Below are 17,867 nucleotides of genomic sequence, written 5' to 3'. Positions count from 1 at the left end.
TTTAGTAGACCTCTGTTTATTCTCTCTCAGTGACAAAAGCTGAAGTCTGAAATCAAGTCTGAAGTTGGTGGGGTCTTGCTCCCACTGGAGGCTTTGGGGGAAAATCCATCCTTTGCCTCCACCAGCTTCTGGTGCGGGTGGCCGGCTGCCTTGTCTTGTGGCCACATCCTTCTGCTTTGTCTTCATGTCATCTTCTCACCTATGTGTCCATATTCACTTCTGTGTTTCTTTTATGATTGGATTAGGGCCCATTTGGATAAACCAGGATGATCTTGTCATCTCATAATCCTCAAAAACATCTGCAAAGACCCTTTTTCTAAATAAGATAACATTCACATGTTCTGACAGTTAGTCACCATGAGGGCTGCCATTCAACCCATGAAAGCCTCTAAGGCAAGGTGCCCTTTGAGATATGTGGTCTCTGCTGATAATCAAACATACACTGTTCTTTGGTCATAGTGACCACATCAGTCAATATGTTGCAGGTTCATTTAATCACTTAACAGATAAACCTGCCACGAACCCAGCCCCGTGCCAGATCTTGGCTTTATAAACACTAACACAGACAAAATTCTGCTCTTCAGAAGCCCACAGTGTTGCAGGAGGGATCAGCTTTCCCCAAGCATCCTCATCTATTATTTGAATACATAATTTTATTTTGAATAACAGGAGAAATGCAGAGTTAGAAATACAAAGAGAAACTCTGGCAAGTATTTTAGATATGTGGAGAAGGTACAGAGGGAACTAGTCAAAGGACTATTAATATTTAATGATTTACCAACCAGCAGTGTCTTGAGCAGACTTTTAATGTGCGAAGTAGCTTGATGGTAGAAACCCAAACTCTTTGGTAAACCCAGATGATGAATTCTACAGAATCCTCTCAGTTTATTTCACATGAAGCCCTTGACTTCTTGCCCTAAAAGTTTACTCCATCCTATTCCCAAGGAAGGTGTTTTCATAAGGTACAAAGCAAATGGAGGTTAGTCTTCAACCTTTGGAAATGCTTTATTGCTTTCATTTGTTTTAGGGCTTTATTGCCCTGAAAACTTTTTTTTTTTTCAATTATTCTTAAAAGGTTCTCTTGGACTTAGGTAATAAGGAAGAATAACTTATGATCCAAAATTATCACCTCTAGTAGATGTTCTAATCTGAAGTTTCTTCACAGTGCAGTGTGTTCTAGACAACCTGTTATGAATGAAGGACCTAAGTTTGTCAGTGATTTCTTTACTGAGGGAAAAAAGATTGACACACATTTAAGATTATCCATTAATATAATTACTCCTTTTCATTTGCATTCCATCGTCCGTTTTCATTTGGGAAAGAAAAGGGTGCAGGGACAGCTGGTGCCTCTGTAATTGCACGTAACCCCCAGCCCGCCTGTCTGTGCACTCCCGGGAGTGTGGGTCACAAATGTCACCCTCTGTCATGCATGTTCCAATAAAACGAAAAGGCTGACACACCTGGTTTTTCTTCCACACCTTCCCCAAGTAATTGATCATTATGGGTCTTGTGTAGCCATTTATCAGGTAAGAATAGAATTGATTTTATGTTTACTTTTTGAAGCTAGAAAATAGTGTTAAGCTCTTAGATAATTTAGGAAATTTTCCAACTTTAGACTAGTCTCCCAACTTTTCTGAAGTTTGAAATGATATCAAAACAAAACAACATTAAAGAAATTTGTAAAATCCTTGCAAATATGACAAGAACTGGCACCTTCCTGTGAACATGACATTAGTTTCAAACATCATCATTTTTGAAATGTAATTAATTTTCATGATGAGAGTGAATCATTCAAGCGGGACTTGTGCCTTCCATTGTCACTCATCTTTGCACCCTTCCTTTTCCCTCTCCTTCATCTGAAACTCATGAGTAATAATGAAAGCACCAACTGACACTGATGAAGTGGAACATCATTTTACTAGGTCACCTGGGAGGGTTGAGAGGACTAAGCTTCATTGGCCGGTGCTCTATTTGTGGATTTTTTTTCCTTTCTCTCTTTTTTAAACCCCTGGGAACTTACATTATTATGCCAGACTAGGTCTTCAGAATAAGCCCTGGACTTGCCTCCCTGCGTCTCAGGACAAGCAAGGAGGGCCTTGACTCCTCAACCTCAGTCTGAAGACCCAGAAGAGAGGACGCTTGAACCCAGGTGAAGACCCACCCTGACTGTCGTGCTGGCCAAGATTTGTCTCTCTGGGCCTGTTGCGCTGGCCTGGACACGTTTGCCTGGTCACGTTAGATGTTCTTGTGGTTTGAGATTTTCCTTTCAGACATAGATGTAAACATCTCGCCACCCTAAAACTATGTGTCCAAATGCAACCCAGTTCAAAGTTGAAGCTATTGAAGATGTCTGGAGTTTTCCGTTATATCACATGCCTCATCATGGAAGCTATTTATTATTTCTCTTTGAGCTGTGCATGGAGAGTACCTGGTGATATGTTCATGATTGCTTGGGTGGATTTCTGAGTCTCTTTGCTTTGAAGTAATAAGTTTAGTATGGTGTCTAGCCAAACATAGATTCAGATTTTGCTCATAGCTTTAACTTTATTAAAGGTCCAGCTTGAGGAGGAGTAGGTGAATGTAATTTCTCTGTCATGCTAATAAGATATGTGTGAGTTGTATGTTTAGATAGTATGTGTTTTGCTTTTTCGGCTTGTGGTAGAAGAAGATAAAATAAATGCCTCGTTGGTGAAAAGTGATCCTGACCACTCACATTCTTTTTTTTGAAATCCTAAATTTGTTGAAATTCCATATCACTGTGAAAGGAGGATCCGAAGTCTTTGAAAATCCAAAGACCCTTTCCGCAAATTGCTGTCATGTAAAATGTTCTTTTCAATTCTAGTCCGCTGGGATATAAATTAGCTTAAGCCAAAATTAACAATACTCTTGATGCCAGGACAATTTCATGAGTTCGGGAAGCCTTTTTGAGCCTCTGCCCTCAGAAAAGATTCATTTTGGCAATTGTTTTATTTCTCCACTAATGGAACCTCCAAGACCACATGAAGTCCTGGAGCTTTCACCTAGGGCCGGGCCTCGGGAGTCCAGCGGCAGGGCTGGCGTGGGGAGATTCTGGTTCTCACTGTCGGAGTGTGGCGGCCTAGGCAGGGCTGAGCCCGTGGAGTGTGGTGCTTCTTGGAGGTTTCGGAAGTCCATACTGGGGAGCCAGCTCTGAACAGCCTGCTACTCTGTCACTTAATATTTAAATGAAGCTCCTTTGTAAAGACACACACACACAAAAATTCAAGAAGTATTTCAGGGGGAATAAAGACTGTTTTTGGAAACAGTAATAACATAGAAAGACTTTACTCTGTTACCTGCCCCAGAGTAAGACAGCGAATACAGTCGTGGAGGCTCAGCTTTGGAGATCTGAAGCACAGTGCTACACTGGTTGGCACTTCCCTTTATCATGTCTGTAAGTTTCTGGTGTAAGTTTGTGTCTTTAGATGGTTTTGTGAATCTTTGAGCTTTTTTCTTTGTGGTCTGTTTATACAGTTGGAAACATTGGTGAACATGGTACCCCTGGTGTTTTGTGGCTTTGAGCTTTTGATTCTTTTCTGAGGCTGCTGCCACAACATTAACCTTTGATGAAGTCAGGAGCATCAGAGGGTAGAAGAAAATGATTACCAGTGGTTAATAACGTCCCGGACTTTTAGGAGTTTGGGAAGAGTGCCCATTTCCATGAAGGAGTCTGAGAGCTCACATGATGAGAAGCTCCCTGACCACATGTAAATTGAGAAATAGATTTTAAAATCAGTTTTGATTAAAATGGGAATTTGAGCCTGCTGCTGAGAAGCAACCCTCTTGCTATAAATTATTTATGGCATGAGCACAAGGGTTTGGTATAGAGGCTGTAAGCCTTTTTTTTAAATCTCACTTCAGAAACTGGTTTGATTATAAAAAGAAAATAATTTTGGTATTGAAACAAATTTTTTAAAGGGAGGTTCTGTTCCTACAGTGACTCTAAGGTAGAAAAAGAACAATTACTGATGCTTTTCAAAAGAGCCAGGTGTGTTGCACCTGGGTTCAACATGAAAGTGGCAGGTCTCGATTAACACAGTTTATCATGTTAGACACTTGAGATATTCCTTAAAGTGGGCACATCAGTGGCCTGTGGAGCAAACATTTGTGGAGTCTTGAGCTTTAAACACATAGTTAGGTTGATTTCTGGCTGACTAGGTTGTGGCGTGTCTGTCTCGTGGAAAGACTGCTGAGCGACAGGACACTTGTGTGGGGGTGCCTAGTAGACAGGTATCGGGCAGCAGCCCAGCCTATGGCATTGCCTCCCTTTCTGGGAGCAGAACCCCCACCTCTGGCTGCTGTGGGACCAGACCCTCACCCTCACCTCCTGCCTGTAGGGAAGTTCAGATAGTTAGAGGAAGCTGGAATTTTAGACACAGATCAGAGACTGGTGCATGTTCGCAAAGATGGTGTATTCTCTGTTTTCGTTGTATAGGGTTTGAGAACAATGTGTATATATGTCAGATCTATCTATCTATATTTCAGATCAGCATTGTGTTTATACGTCCTTTCGGTCTTATATATGTTTGCCTCCATGTTCTAACATAGACTGAAAGAAGTGGATTCAGTCTTCTGCAACTCTGGTGTTTCTCTTGTTCTTAAACACTTTATTTATTCATTGAATATTTATTGCTTGCCTCCCATGTACCAGGAATGGTTCTCAGCCTTGGGAACACAATTTTGAGTAATATTAACAAGGTCCCTGGTCTCACAGAGGTAACACTGTGTTGGGGGAAGACAGATGCTGCCCAAGGGATTTCAGATGCCAATGAGAGTAAGAAAGGGAGCAAAAGACAGGAAATGGATAAAAAGGGACTAGAGGTGGCTCCAGTTGAAATAGGCTGGTCAGAGAGCCTCTCCCATGGGTGGGGAGGTAGCGTGCGTCAAAGTCCAAGTAGAGAGAGGGAGGCACTCCCTGGGATCTGGTGGAAGCAAGCCGTGGCAGACGGAACAGAGGTGCTGAGGCGGAAATGAACGTGGCGTTTTGGAAGAGCGGGTGCAAGGGGTTCCTATCTGTATCTGTCAGTGATGCTGGGTTCTTGGGAGAGCTCTCATTTCCTTGTAGGTTTTGTCCTATGTCACTATGAGTGTCCTCCCCCAGCTCATTTCCTTCTCCTGCTGCGATTGATCGGTTGTGTGTCAGTGGCGTTGTTGGCTTTGCCTCTGCTGGTGGGGCTGTGCCTGCACTGAGTCCTGGGCTCCTCTGAGTCACCCAGAAGTTTCTCCGATTGACCACAGTGGTCTCCAGAGTTAGTGTGCACGTGCCCCAGTGGGACTCGGAGGGAGGGAGATCGTCCACCTTGCTCTGGGGAGAATATTAGAACTTGTATCTGAATTTAGCATAATAAAAGATTAATCAGAAGACCGCCCCAGCACCCTCGGCTGGGGCTTCTCTTTCTGGACAGAGGAGGGAGGGGAGGAAGGGGGCCTCTATGGAGGGCACACCTTGGGGTCTTCACCTGCTGTCACTCTCTGGGTGGGACATAGTGTGGAACAGGCTTTGCGGGGTGTCAGGGTGATTGTTTTGTAAAGCACAACCAGTTTCCAGTCCCTAGCTCACCCCAGCTCCGTTAGTGGGATATTGTGGTGAAAACTGCCAGGGTCTTGAATAGAGTTTCACCCTCTAAATGACACCCCCCACAAGGTAGGTGGGTGTGCCCCCGCTGAAGTTGGACTTGGTGGAGGGTTACACGTGGCTGCTGAGAAAAGAGTAGTGTCAGGGTCTTGGAACTGGGCAGGTGTTGTGCCTCTGGCTGAGCCAGAGCAGGGAGGAGAAGCAGTCTGGGGAGGTGTCAGTCTGGACAGGTGGGAAAGTCACGGTATGAACTTGAGGCTTCATCCTTAGACTCGTGAATTCCCAACCTAACTCCACACATGTTGCTGGACTCATGCCCTAGCCCCCCACCCATCCACCACTCGCTGTTGCATAACATTTTATTAACCAAAAGCAAATCGTTTGCTTCATAAAACGCAAACAATGAATAAGCCTGCACAGCAGAGGGAATGGTTTGTCAGAGAGAGGAGGTCGAAGAGTGCTCTGTTCAGAGAAGATCAAAGACGCTGAGCTGGAGAAGCACCGTTTGGCAAGATGAACTTGGAGACATAGGGAGCTGAGTCCGGCAAAGGGGTCTGAAAAGTCAGGGACCCAAGTGAACTGGCGATCTGCCTGCTGGTGCAGAAGATGCTGGAGACGTGTTTGATCCCTGGGTCAGGAAGATCCCCTGGAGGAGGAAATGGCAACCCACTCCAGTATTCTTGCATGAAGAATACCATGGACAGAGGAGCCTGGCGGGCTATAGTCCATGGGGTCTCAAGGTCAGACACAACTGAGCGACTGAGCACACACACACAAACCCACACACACACACGGTCGCTCCAATTTGCAGCCTTCTGATTTACTGTTTACATAATATTCTGCTCCATTCAGAGATCTTTAAAGCAACGTCTTGTTTTTGAAATGTGAAGAGTTTTATGGCTAGTAGGACCAGGGAGAGATGGTAACTTTAAAATGTGTTGGTTGGGTTGCAATGAGCATCATTCATTGGAAATATTGGAAAGGTAATATTTCAGCTGCCTGTTAATTCATCCCAGGAAAGGTAAGGAAGGCAGTAAGCCTGGGTCTTTGCAGGCATGCTCCCTAGGAGCCTGCGCTTGTGTTTGCTGAGGTCTGAGTGCTTTGGCAGGTTGTTACTGGGACTGCAGGTGAGGCTTGGCCTCCGCTGCCTGCCAGCCAGGCCGCCGTTGCCCTCTTCTGGTAAGGGGCTCACGCTGCAAATGTCCCAAGTTCTACAGGGAGGGAAAACTCCAGCTCATCTTTCACTTTTGGTCAACTACACTTTGCCAGCTGGCAGAAATTCCTATAGTGAAGTGAATGTTTGGTTTAAGATGTTGTAACATATACTCAGACCATGGAACCATGTGAGGGTCTAACCTTATTTACAGTTTTGGCTCTTGGGGGCTACCTTCAATATCTGTATCGTTTTCCACAGTCAGGCCACTTTCTCTTTGGCAAACAAGATTTCCTTCAGCCTTTTCTCTGCCTAGCAAACCCTGTCTGATTGCTTCATTAGCTCACACGTGTGAATTTGCATCCCTGATAATGGCAGCAAATGCAGGGAATATGGTTTTAATAAAATTTTCGTATCTAATATCTCTGAAGCATTAGGGCCCAGAACACTATAGGCCTGGGATAAACAATTCATATCCAATAGGAGCATTTTAGCCTTGCTTGGTGACATATTTACACAGTTTTTAATTTAGAGATGAGTTTATGTTACATGGGAAAACTTAAGAATATATTAAAATAACTAACTGTTGGAAAGGGGCAGTGAGGATATGGGGTTACCATATATGGTGGCTGATGCCATAGCCAAAAGCCAGTTCCTATTCTGCTGCTGCTTGTTCTTTTCTGATACATCTCTAACTGGCAGCCTGTCTTTCCCTCCCCACCTGGGAGGGAGGTAAGCCCTTGAGTGACCCGTGTGGGCTTTGCTGTTTCAAGGACCATTGTCGTGAGTACCTGGACTGGAAATACTATTTTGTGAGGCATTTAAGCACTTCCTTAATACAACACCATTTAATAGATTTTTAAATGACCCATTAAGTAGCTGTTTGGCACTTAAAACTTGAGAGTGTCCCCAGTCCAAGATAGCTACCCTATTTGTTTTGGTTACTAAGGATCTAAACACATAATGTTGATCTTTTTAAGCTGGATCAGTTTGATACTTGCAGTTTGTTGATCAGTATAATTTTTCTAGGAAGTCAATAGTGACAAGACATACATTGAATGGTCATGATCTCAGTATGATATGAATGATGCATGAGACGACTCTTCAGGGTTACCCCATCAACCCTGTGCTGAGACCCCTCTGCAGACTGCCCTGAATAAAAATGACCAGACAACTGTCTCTCCCAAGAATGAGAAGTTACCATTTAGATTTTTACAAAAGTAGTGATACAGTTGATTTCTAAAAATGTTATCTGTTCAGAATTCCTGCATTTATTTTTTCATTCATTCATTCCTTGGTTTAGGCCTTTTTCGAGGTTAGTAGTGACACCCGAATGCTTTATAGAGTGGAGGTAATCTGTCAGTTGGCCTTGTGATGAATCATGGGACAGAATTGTTTGTTAGCAAATTAAATCTTCAGACTTATGGAAGAAACCCTCATTGATAACATCCATCACGATCATGGCTGAGAGGACACTTTCAGTGTTTTCTGGGCAGTAGGGCAGGAGGAACAGTAGTCCCCACTCTCCCCTCTGGCTGGGCATTTGGTGGGGCATCTTCCGCTCTGGACTCTCTGCCCTTCTCTGTCTTCCTCCCCCTCTGAGCTGGCCCTGGATCCCAGCCAATCCTCCAGTGCCTGAGAAGCCAGCTGACTTCACATGGGAGTTTCTGGAGCAGGACTTCTCTCCTTAGGCACTAATGATAGCGTGACCCAGATGATCCTTTGTTGTGGGCCGTCCTGTGTATTGCGGAACATTTAGCAGCTTTTCTGGACTCCACCCTCCGGATGCCATTCATGACAAACCTAAATGCTTCCAGATGTTGCACACTGGGGAGTGCAGGGGAAGATGGGGGTGATTTTTGCCTCAGAACCGCAGTTCTAGACTATGAACGGTATATTCCTTCTTCTTTAGCCTCATTACTTGGAGGTAAATTGCGCTGTCACACTTTCTCAGTAGGTGCTGATATATGGCGCATGATGTATTTTAGTCTGAAGATTCATTAATTTGAGGAATTCAGGGTGAGGAATAGATTTTCTGTTGAAGGCTAATACTCAAGGGAGAGTTAATCAGGGGGTGCATACCAAAAATAATTCAATTTAGCTTCTTTTTTCTCACCAAGAAAAATATTTAGTTCCCTAGTTTGTTTAAATTAGGAACAGGCATCATAAAACTTTATTTCATAGGAATAACTAACTGTAAACTTCATCCTTGCCATGTTGAGGCAGAAATGAGGAGGGGAGGGTTGAAGCAGGCAAATGATGTGTAGAAATAAGGAAGAGTAAAATCTAAAATGGAAAGAAGGGACAGGAATTTGAGGAGAACAGAAAGAAGAGATTGGAGGAAGGAAGATGTGACATGATAGTGAATATCTTAAAAATTGTTACCTGCTGCTCATCTAGCTGTAGAGTTCTCTTTTCAAAATTTATTGCTTGTTACCTACTCTGTTTTCAAATGATTAGTAAATTTATCAGTGTTCATAAATCTTCAGTTCCTCTCATTAGTAAATCTTCAGAGAATTCTTGGAAAGACTGGGAGGGAGGAGAGAGGGAGTATGTGCAGGGGACAGGGGTTTGCTGGTACAAGGAGGATCATTATATTTTGGTTTGTAGGGGAAAAAATGACCAGTGAAATATCACCTCCAAGGGTAGGTGGAATCAAGCTGATACCAGGATCTGCTTCCCTGTCTCTAGTTTGTAAGGGCATATGTAGACTTCAGATTGAAATCGTTTGAAGATGATCTTTTCCACAGTGGTTCTCAATCCAGCCAGCAGGTGACAATCAGGTAGGGAGATTTTAAACAATACTGATGTCCAGGCCCAATTCTGCTCTCTCCCAGGTCTGATTAAGTTGGTCTGGGGTGGGATTTGGACACAGGCTTTCAGTATTCCCCAGGGTATCCTGATGAGCTGTTCAGGGTTGCACACCCCTCTTAGGCTGATGGGTCTCAAAGTGTGGTCTCCAGCAGGAGCAGCATCACCTGGCAGTGTTAGAAATGCATGTTCTCTGTCCCACCTCCATCTGTGAAATAAGAAACCCTGGGCGTGAGCCTTGGCAATCCGTGTCTATAACCTGCTCTCCTGATGAATCTGATAAATGGTCAAGTTTGAGAAACACTATTTCAGGCAGTGGGTAGCGGTGCTTGGAAGACGTTGGATCTCGAGTCAAGAAAATGGAATAGCAGCTGGTAGAAATATTATCTGCAGCCTTCAGAGTTCAGTAGCCTCGGGAGACTCCTCACTTATGCATGGAGGAGCGCCTGAGAGCTGTAACTTTCCACCGAGAGCCTTCATGACGCTTAATTGCTAACGTGTAGGTAGCAGCTGATACCAAGTTGTCTCTCCCACTGGTTTCTGTGAAGCTTTCAACCTTGCTCTCAATATTCTTAATTAATGATCTTCAGCTTCTGAAGCCGTTTCATCAGTGGTCTCCTGTCCCAGCACGTTTCCCTTTGAGCTGTCCTTGAAGGCGGTGTTATTCCAAGCAGTCAATTAGGAAAGGAAAGTGGAAGCAGCTCTACGCAAGTCCTGTGACCAATTAACAGCCTCCCTTCTCGCCCCTTGCCATCCTGCAGAGAGGGCTTGAGGATGAAAACCTCCGGCTCCCCCAGCCCTGTGTTCGGCTAAGGGCCTTCTGTCATCCCGTTTGCTATTTCAATTTCCTGCCTTAGCCACGAACTGGTTGAAAATTCCCTTTGAACTCGTGTGCATTTTGTAGAAACCTGATGAAGCAGTGATGAAAGTCGTTAAGAGGCCCAAGATGCAGGGCAGGGCTGGAAGGGAAATTCAAGCACTGAATTTTAAGGTTCATTCTCAGGGAAAGCCAGGGGATTAGGAGCGATTATGGTGGCTACAATAATAATTTTAAGAATTCTCCTTGAATTTTGTTTTCTAATTTAATAAGACAGGGTCACAGTGAAAGGGGTGAAAGGTGAAGGGAAACTTAAACTGCTTAATCCTCTAATTGTCAGTAACAGCTTTTATGGCTTCGCTTTCTCTTTACAAGGAAAACACCTTGAACTAAAACAGTTCTGTTGGATCAGCACCGACTGTGGTAAAGTTCAGAGAAATTTCCCAGGTTAGTCCCTATCATTCCCTCACATGCCATCCTGAGGAGCCTTCTGGAATTCCCTGCAGGATGGGAATCCCCTTGCGTCACCAGGCACTTCCTGTTACAGGGTTCCCGATGTTGTTTTCTCTTTTGGTTTTAGTCTCTCATTCAAATAACAGGACCAGGGTTTCTGAACCAGGAGTCACTTTAGGGAAGTATCTGTGCTGTTCAGTAGAGTAATTACCAAGTAGAGTAGCCATCAAGTTCATTAATAAATTAATTGCTAATAAACTTATAAACTAATAAACTTAAATGAACTAGAATTAAGTCAAACTCCAAAGTTATATAAGCCTCAATGCAGGTGCTCCGTAGCCGTATGTGGCTTGTGGCCAAGGTGTTGGACAGAGAGACACAGAACATTTCTGTCATCACAGGAAATTATCAGATGGCACTTTGTTGATTTTGTCACCCCCATTAATTGGAATACTGGGACTGCAAATGATATCATTATTTGTTAACTAGTCCCAGTTTTGGCTGGATGGCATCACTGACTCGATGGACCTGAGTGTAAGCAAGCTCCGGGAGTTGGTGACACAGGGAAGCCTGGCATGCTGTAGCCCATGGGGTCACAAAGAGCCCGACACGACTGAGCAACTGAACTGGTTCCCAATTTATTAGTTATTCTTTTTAACTGCTACTCTGTTTTTTTTTCTCTTTGAATTTAATCCTAAGGATATCTCTGTGAGAGCTATCCCCTTTTATAGACAAGGGGATGAGATTCAGAGAGCCTGAGAAACTTGCTTCAGGCTTTATGGCCAGTAAAAGCTACAGCCAGTGGTGGGATACAGGCCTGCTTGAGTCTAAAAGCCCATGCTTTGTATGTGAAATTGTTTCCAAAGATAGCTTCTAAGATTCTTGAGATTGGTAAGCCCACATCCTCAGGGGTACACGAAGAAAAAACAAAACAAAACACTAACCAATGTCGCACTGGATGATTGCAGTGACCAATCAATAAAATGCAGCAAATCAGTAGCATACCTTTCCCTGTGTCATTTTCATGACTGCTCACAACTAGACCAGTGCTCTGTAATAACAAGGTAGTGTTTATACAGTTGTCTATTTTCATGTGTTTTATGTCAACACAGTGTAGTCTCCGGGCTTGGCTGGTGAGTATACCACCTCCTATGGCGGATCATTTCCTGGTTGGAAAGCCTGCCAGCCAGAAAGTCTTCCTTATGTGAAGCTGATACCTGTCTCCTTGGGATTCCTCTGCTCTTAACTGGTTTTGTATCCCTAAGGCCCTAAAGCACTGAAAAGGATCATTCTTCCACCTTTAAAAGTCCTGGTAATATTATTTTATCCTGATTGTTTTCTTTTTTAGGTTAATAATTCCACTTTGTTCAACTGATCCTCATAACATGATTTTGTTACTCTGATCCTGATCTCTCTTATGGTTTGTATCTATTTGAATGTTGATACTAATTGAGCGTTAAATGTGTAAAACATAGCCATTGTAATGCTTATTCTGGCCAATACTGTGAAGGCAAACTAAAAGGACATTTCCATCATCAACCACAGCATTATGCTGTCCACTCACAGAGCTTCCCCTAGACTAAGATGAACTCTGTGCTCAGGCTGTTAGTTTTTTTGAATCAAATGTTGACCTTTGTGCTGTGCTTAGTCGCGCACTCGTGTCCGACACTTTGTGACCCCATTGACTATAGCCCACCAGGCTCCTCTGTCCATGGGATTCTCCAGGCAAGAATACTGGAGTGGGTTCCCATGCCCTCCTCCAGGGGATCTTCCCAACCCAGGGATCAAACCCAGGTTTCCTGCACTGCAGGCGGATTCTTTACCGTCTGAGCCACCTACATATATTCTTGTTAAATCCCATCTAGTTAAGTTGAAGGCTTCCCAAGTGGCACTAGTGGTAAAGAACACGCCTACCAATGCCGGAAACATAAGCGACTGCAGGTTTGATCCCTGAGTTGGGAAGATCCCCTGGAGAAGGGCATGGCAGTACTTCCATGGAAGTACTACACTCCTTCCAGTACTCTTGGTGGGAAAATCCCATGGACAGAGGAGCCTGGTTGGTCTCATCTTTCTGAGTTACAGAGATCCAGGTTTTTTGTTTGTTTCTTGTTTTTGTGCCAGATTCAGTTTTTGGTGTGCAACCTCATCCACTAACTTAGTGGCATGTTCACCATGTCTTCATGTCACTGCTGGGAATGTGGACCAAGACCAGGGTCAAGGGAAAAGCTCTTCACCATCTCCCTCCATTTTGTGGTTTAGCCATTATGACTCCTGTGGTTATCGTTGTTGAACTGGTTATGAATCCATCTAAGTGTCATTTCATCCATGATGGAATTTTTTGTTTTTTCTTTACCAAGATTCATCTGTTCATTCACAGATTCATTCAGTTAATACTTGCTGGGACCAGGCAGGCCCTCTTGCGGGTAGAACTGTTCAGGTTTGTTAACAGATGAGTTGCGGAATATGAGAGACACAGAGGCATCAGGGATGACTCCAAGGTTTTGACCTGAATGGCTAGCAGAGTGGAGTTGTCATTTCCCAAGTCAGATCAGGTAAACCTGCTGGGAGCAAATTTGAGGGTAACATGTCAGTAGTTTGGTTTTGAACTTGTGAAGTTGTAAATTTCTCTTTGCAGATGGAGACTATTTGATTGGATATGTGCATCTCCAGCTGGGGAAAGGTCTGGATTGGGACAGAAACACTGGATATGGTTGATATTTGAAGCCTTGAGATTAATGGGAGTGTAGGTGGAGACAAAGAGGTCAAAGGGCTGAGCTCTATTTAGATGTTGGTGCAGTGGGGACAAGCGTGCAAAGGAGACTGACGAGCAACCAGTGAGGAGGGAGAACCAGGAAGCATGGTGGCCTGGAAGTGAGAGTTTCAAGGATCAAGTGAATGAACCACTTTGTTACAGTGGCACTGAGGGCTTCCCAGTGACTCAGTGGTAAAGAATCTGCCTGCCAGTGCAGGAGACATGGGTTCGATCCCTGATCCAGGAAGATCCCACATGCCATGGTACAACTAAACCTGTATGCCACAACTTTTGAGGCTGTGCTCTAGAGCCTGGGAGATGCAACTACTGAAGCCTGTGTACCCTAGAGCCCATGTTCAGCAACAAGAAAAGTCACCACAGTGAGAAGCCTGCACACCACAACTAGAGAAAGCCTGAGCAGCAGTGAAGACCCGGCACAGCCAAAAATAAATAAATAAAATTATTTTTAAAAACGATGGCGCCAAGAGGTCACTCACTGTGAGGACTGAGAACTGTTTACTGGATTGGCTGTGTGAAATGTCATAGGTAACCTTGACAAAAGCTGCTTTGGTTCTGTGGTTCAGACAAAACGATGTTATGGGAAACTGCCTGATTCCTGGCTGAGGTTCATGTCTTCTTTGTCAATCAGATTTCACCAGTTGTCACAGTCTAGGCGCCTTGGCAGAGGATACTGAGGTTAGTTTTCATAACTTGGTTTCTTCTGGATCCTCTCTAATAGTCTCTTAGGGTTTAGATTTACTGTCACAAAGCCTACCTTCCTCCCTCTTCTGCAAAGCACAGTGTCATCTGCCCCTCTCAAGGATCTCTTGGCGACTCCAGCACATCTCATGACCCCAGGGGCCAAGCCGTGTGCAGTACTCATCCTCTTTGTGCTTCAAGGTAGGTTTCCCTGAACCCAGTGGTCTGGACTCATTTAAAGGACTTAAGTGCAGTCGTGTGAACTCCCTGTCTGTTTTGGACTTAGAGCTTCCTTTCTTTCCATTTCTGGGCTTTACTTTCCATTTCTTCCTAAGACCCTACCTTGATCCACCTGGTAGATTTCCTTTTCCCTTTGGATTTCCACCACCATCATCCTCATCCAGAGGGCAGTTTTTAAGATGCTCAAGGAAGCATTACCATATCTGTAGTTCTCAACCCTGGCTGCACATCACATTTATCTTTGAAGGGTTTCTGTTTTTTCTTTTTAAGGAAAATTGTAATTTGAGTTTCTTAGAATTCTAAGATAATTATCTTCTTATTATCATGATAAAATTGTGGTGTACTTTCCTCATGGGTTTTAGAATTATATTCTGCTGAGCTGTCACCATCTGTTGTATTACACTGTGCAACCTAATCAGATTTTTTTCCCCTTCCTTTCTAATGTAATCTCCAGAAAATTTCCTGTATTGTATAAAGCATGCTGGAGTAGTCCTCAATGAGGTATAGTAGCCTACAGCAGAAGTTCTTAGACTTGAACCTGCACTAGAAGCATCTGGAGGGCTTGTTAAAACACAGGATACTGGACTCCACACCTGTAACTTTTGGTGGAGCAGGTCTGAATTTGCATATCAGACTAGCCCTGGAAAATACTGATGCTGCTGATGCTGTGAGCGCTAGATCTGCAGACTCTAGTGGACAAATATCCTTAAGGCTGTATGCACAGAGAGCTTTCCTGAACTGGCAGAACCAGGGTGGCTGGGCGCAGAGAGGGGGCTGGCACTTGGCTGGGCTGGGTGCTGAGATGTCAGTCGCCCTGGGCCCACAGCAGTGGAGACTCCTCATGTGCAGAGGCCTCGGGCCCTCTTCTGAGCTGAGACTTCAGCTGCTCCGTGCACCTGGACCCCTCTGACTTCCCGGAACGGTTACAGTAGCCTAGTCTTGGGCCTGTCAGAGTCGGCTTGGAAAACCCTTACCCCTACCCAAGTTAGAAGAGTCAAAGGAGCCCCTCTTATCACTGGAACCTACACAAAATAGTACTCCAGAGGAAGTTAAATGATGGCTGCATTGAACATAGGGTGCATGTCACAGCTCTATTGGACAAGTCCTTTGTTATATTTGAAAATAGAGCAGATTCCAGAGGAAAAGTACTAATGTGAAGGACTCCTCAAGATATTTTACATTAACCAAATAAACAGAATTCCTCTAAGTTATCCAGAACCACCTGAGTGCTCATCAGAGATGCTCTGGTTCCCCCACCCCCAACCCCAAGAGGTAGGAAACCTGTGCTACCATCTTGGATCTCCCTTCCTGTTTTAAGAAACCTCCCTCCAGGACTGACCACCCTGTAGAATAGTCCACACATTCTAAGCATTGATTACTAGGTGAATATTTACAGGATTTTTGTTTTCATTTTTGTTTGATTCATTTATATTCTGTGATAAATTTCTGTAACTGATAGGCTGCACTGCTTTCCATTTGTTCTTGACATTGCAGAATGTCATAATTCTTTGGGAATATAAAAGAAAAGTTTTTAACATGTTAATTTTTAAGGCTTACATTGAAATTCACATTCCAAAGCTTCTTTTTTTTAATTAATTTATTTTTTAATTGAAGGATAATTGCTTTACAGAATTTTGTTGTTTTCTGTCAAACCTCAACATGATCCAAAGCTTCTTGATGACACAAACTGGGCAAAGCTATGAGCAGAATTTGAGGGACCAGCACCCCTGGTGTTCACCACTTTTCGTTTTTAGGTTACTAGGTGGTTGGCCGTAATTAGTCCTGAGCAGGCTTCTGACCAGCCAAAATGCTGCTAAATTGAATGTTGCTTGTTTTTCTAGCCACTTAAGACCCTCTCAAGACAAGTTCCCTACAGACAAGTACAGAATAATTTCTGTCACAATATCTTTTCATTTCATGTTCTCCATTGCAGAAATATGTGAGAAGAGGGTTCAGTGTAACCTGGCGTGATTACGAGCCATCTGTTCTTCTGAGAAGCAGCGTGTGGTCAGAGTAAAAGAATTATGAGGCATTTATTAGCTTTTAATAGGAATAGGTGGAAACCTGTGCCCAGGCTATTTGTAAATCTTATGGAACTGACAATTAAGACTTCATTTAAAATACTCTGGAGTTGGAAGCAGAAACAAAGCTTTTACTCTGGAGTTAGAGAGAAACAAAACAAAATAAACCGTAGTTCTTTCTTGAGCCCTTTGGATGGCTATCACTGTGCTCAACTCTTGTACCTGGATTCTCTCATTTAATCCTCAGAACAGCCCTGTAAGGCATCTTCCAGTATTGTCCCATTTTGCCCTGAGGGCCTTAACCCGGGGCCTGTGGTCTGAAGTGCAGACGGGGCTGTGCCAGGCCTGTGCTGCCCTTCATCACCCTGTGGCTCGCTGCTCACAGGCTCTGTACGTGACGCGGGCTGGTCTCTTAGGAATGGTGGCCAGGGGGTTATACTGAAAAGGATAAGTTTTGAAAAATCATTGAGGTTAGTGTTTAAAGAAATGAAATGAAGTCAGTTCTTACCTTTCAAAGGCAGTGACTGAGGGTGTGTTTCTAGCTGCACTGTTCATATAGTGATGGATTTTAGAGGCTGTGATTCAGCCTCAAATGCTACTTAAAGGTTCCAGAGGCATTTGTGGAACTGAAGCCATCCTTCATCACACCACTTTGTTGTCTGCTTTCTTCTGAGCAGCGCTTTGCTTCCCTTCTCAGATCTTGTCCATGGAGACTGTGAAGCACTGTGTGAGCACTTCAGGTAAAACCGCCCAAACCCTTTCCGTGCAGGAGGCCAGAGACGACTCACTGAAGGACCCCGGCCCCTGGCTCTGCTTTCTCCTCCTTTCTGAAGCTGTCATCACAGCCATTAGCTCTGCTCTTCTGCCAGCTTCTTTTCTCACTCCTGTGTGATTTGCTCCCTGCCCATGTAGAACCTTTTTCCAACCATGGCGATAAATCTGTTAAGAAAAATAAACGTGTGACATCCCTGACCTATAGTCAGACGCCCCACAGCAGAAATCAAACAAGAGAGACAAACTCGCTCCCCTCCTGATTCCTTTCCACATCAGACTAGTGACACCCTGCCCTGCATCCCTCTCCACCAGGAAAAACTTGACCTTAAGGGACCAACCATCCATTCGTAACCAAGGAAGCCCTGTGTAGGTTCCCTCTAATGGGTCTGAATTTGTGTAGTCAACCAGGGGTTTGATCAGAAGGTGGGACCCTAATCTTCTGTCATGGAGTGGTGGGCCTGTCTACCTGTTTTCTGGGGTGACAGCATTCTGTGCACGTAGGAGGCACTCTGAGTTGTAAACGCTGAGCTTGATGCTGTTCTTAGGATGGGACA

General features: G+C 44.1%; 1 protein-coding gene across 1 annotated transcript in view; it reads left to right on the top strand.

The window, feature by feature from the left end:
* SLX4IP (SLX4 interacting protein) overlaps positions 1-17,867 on the top strand; it is a 209,615-nt gene that overhangs the window by 114,112 nt on the left and 77,636 nt on the right.

The sequence above is a fragment of the Giraffa tippelskirchi genome, chromosome 13 (genome assembly GCF_054371585.1).
Source record: "Giraffa tippelskirchi isolate mGirTip1 chromosome 13, T2T-mGirTip1v1.2.pri, whole genome shotgun sequence".
NCBI classification, from domain to species: domain Eukaryota; kingdom Metazoa; phylum Chordata; class Mammalia; order Artiodactyla; family Giraffidae; genus Giraffa; species Giraffa tippelskirchi.
Note: the sequence above shows the minus strand (reverse complement) of the source record. Positions and strands in the feature narration are given on the sequence as shown.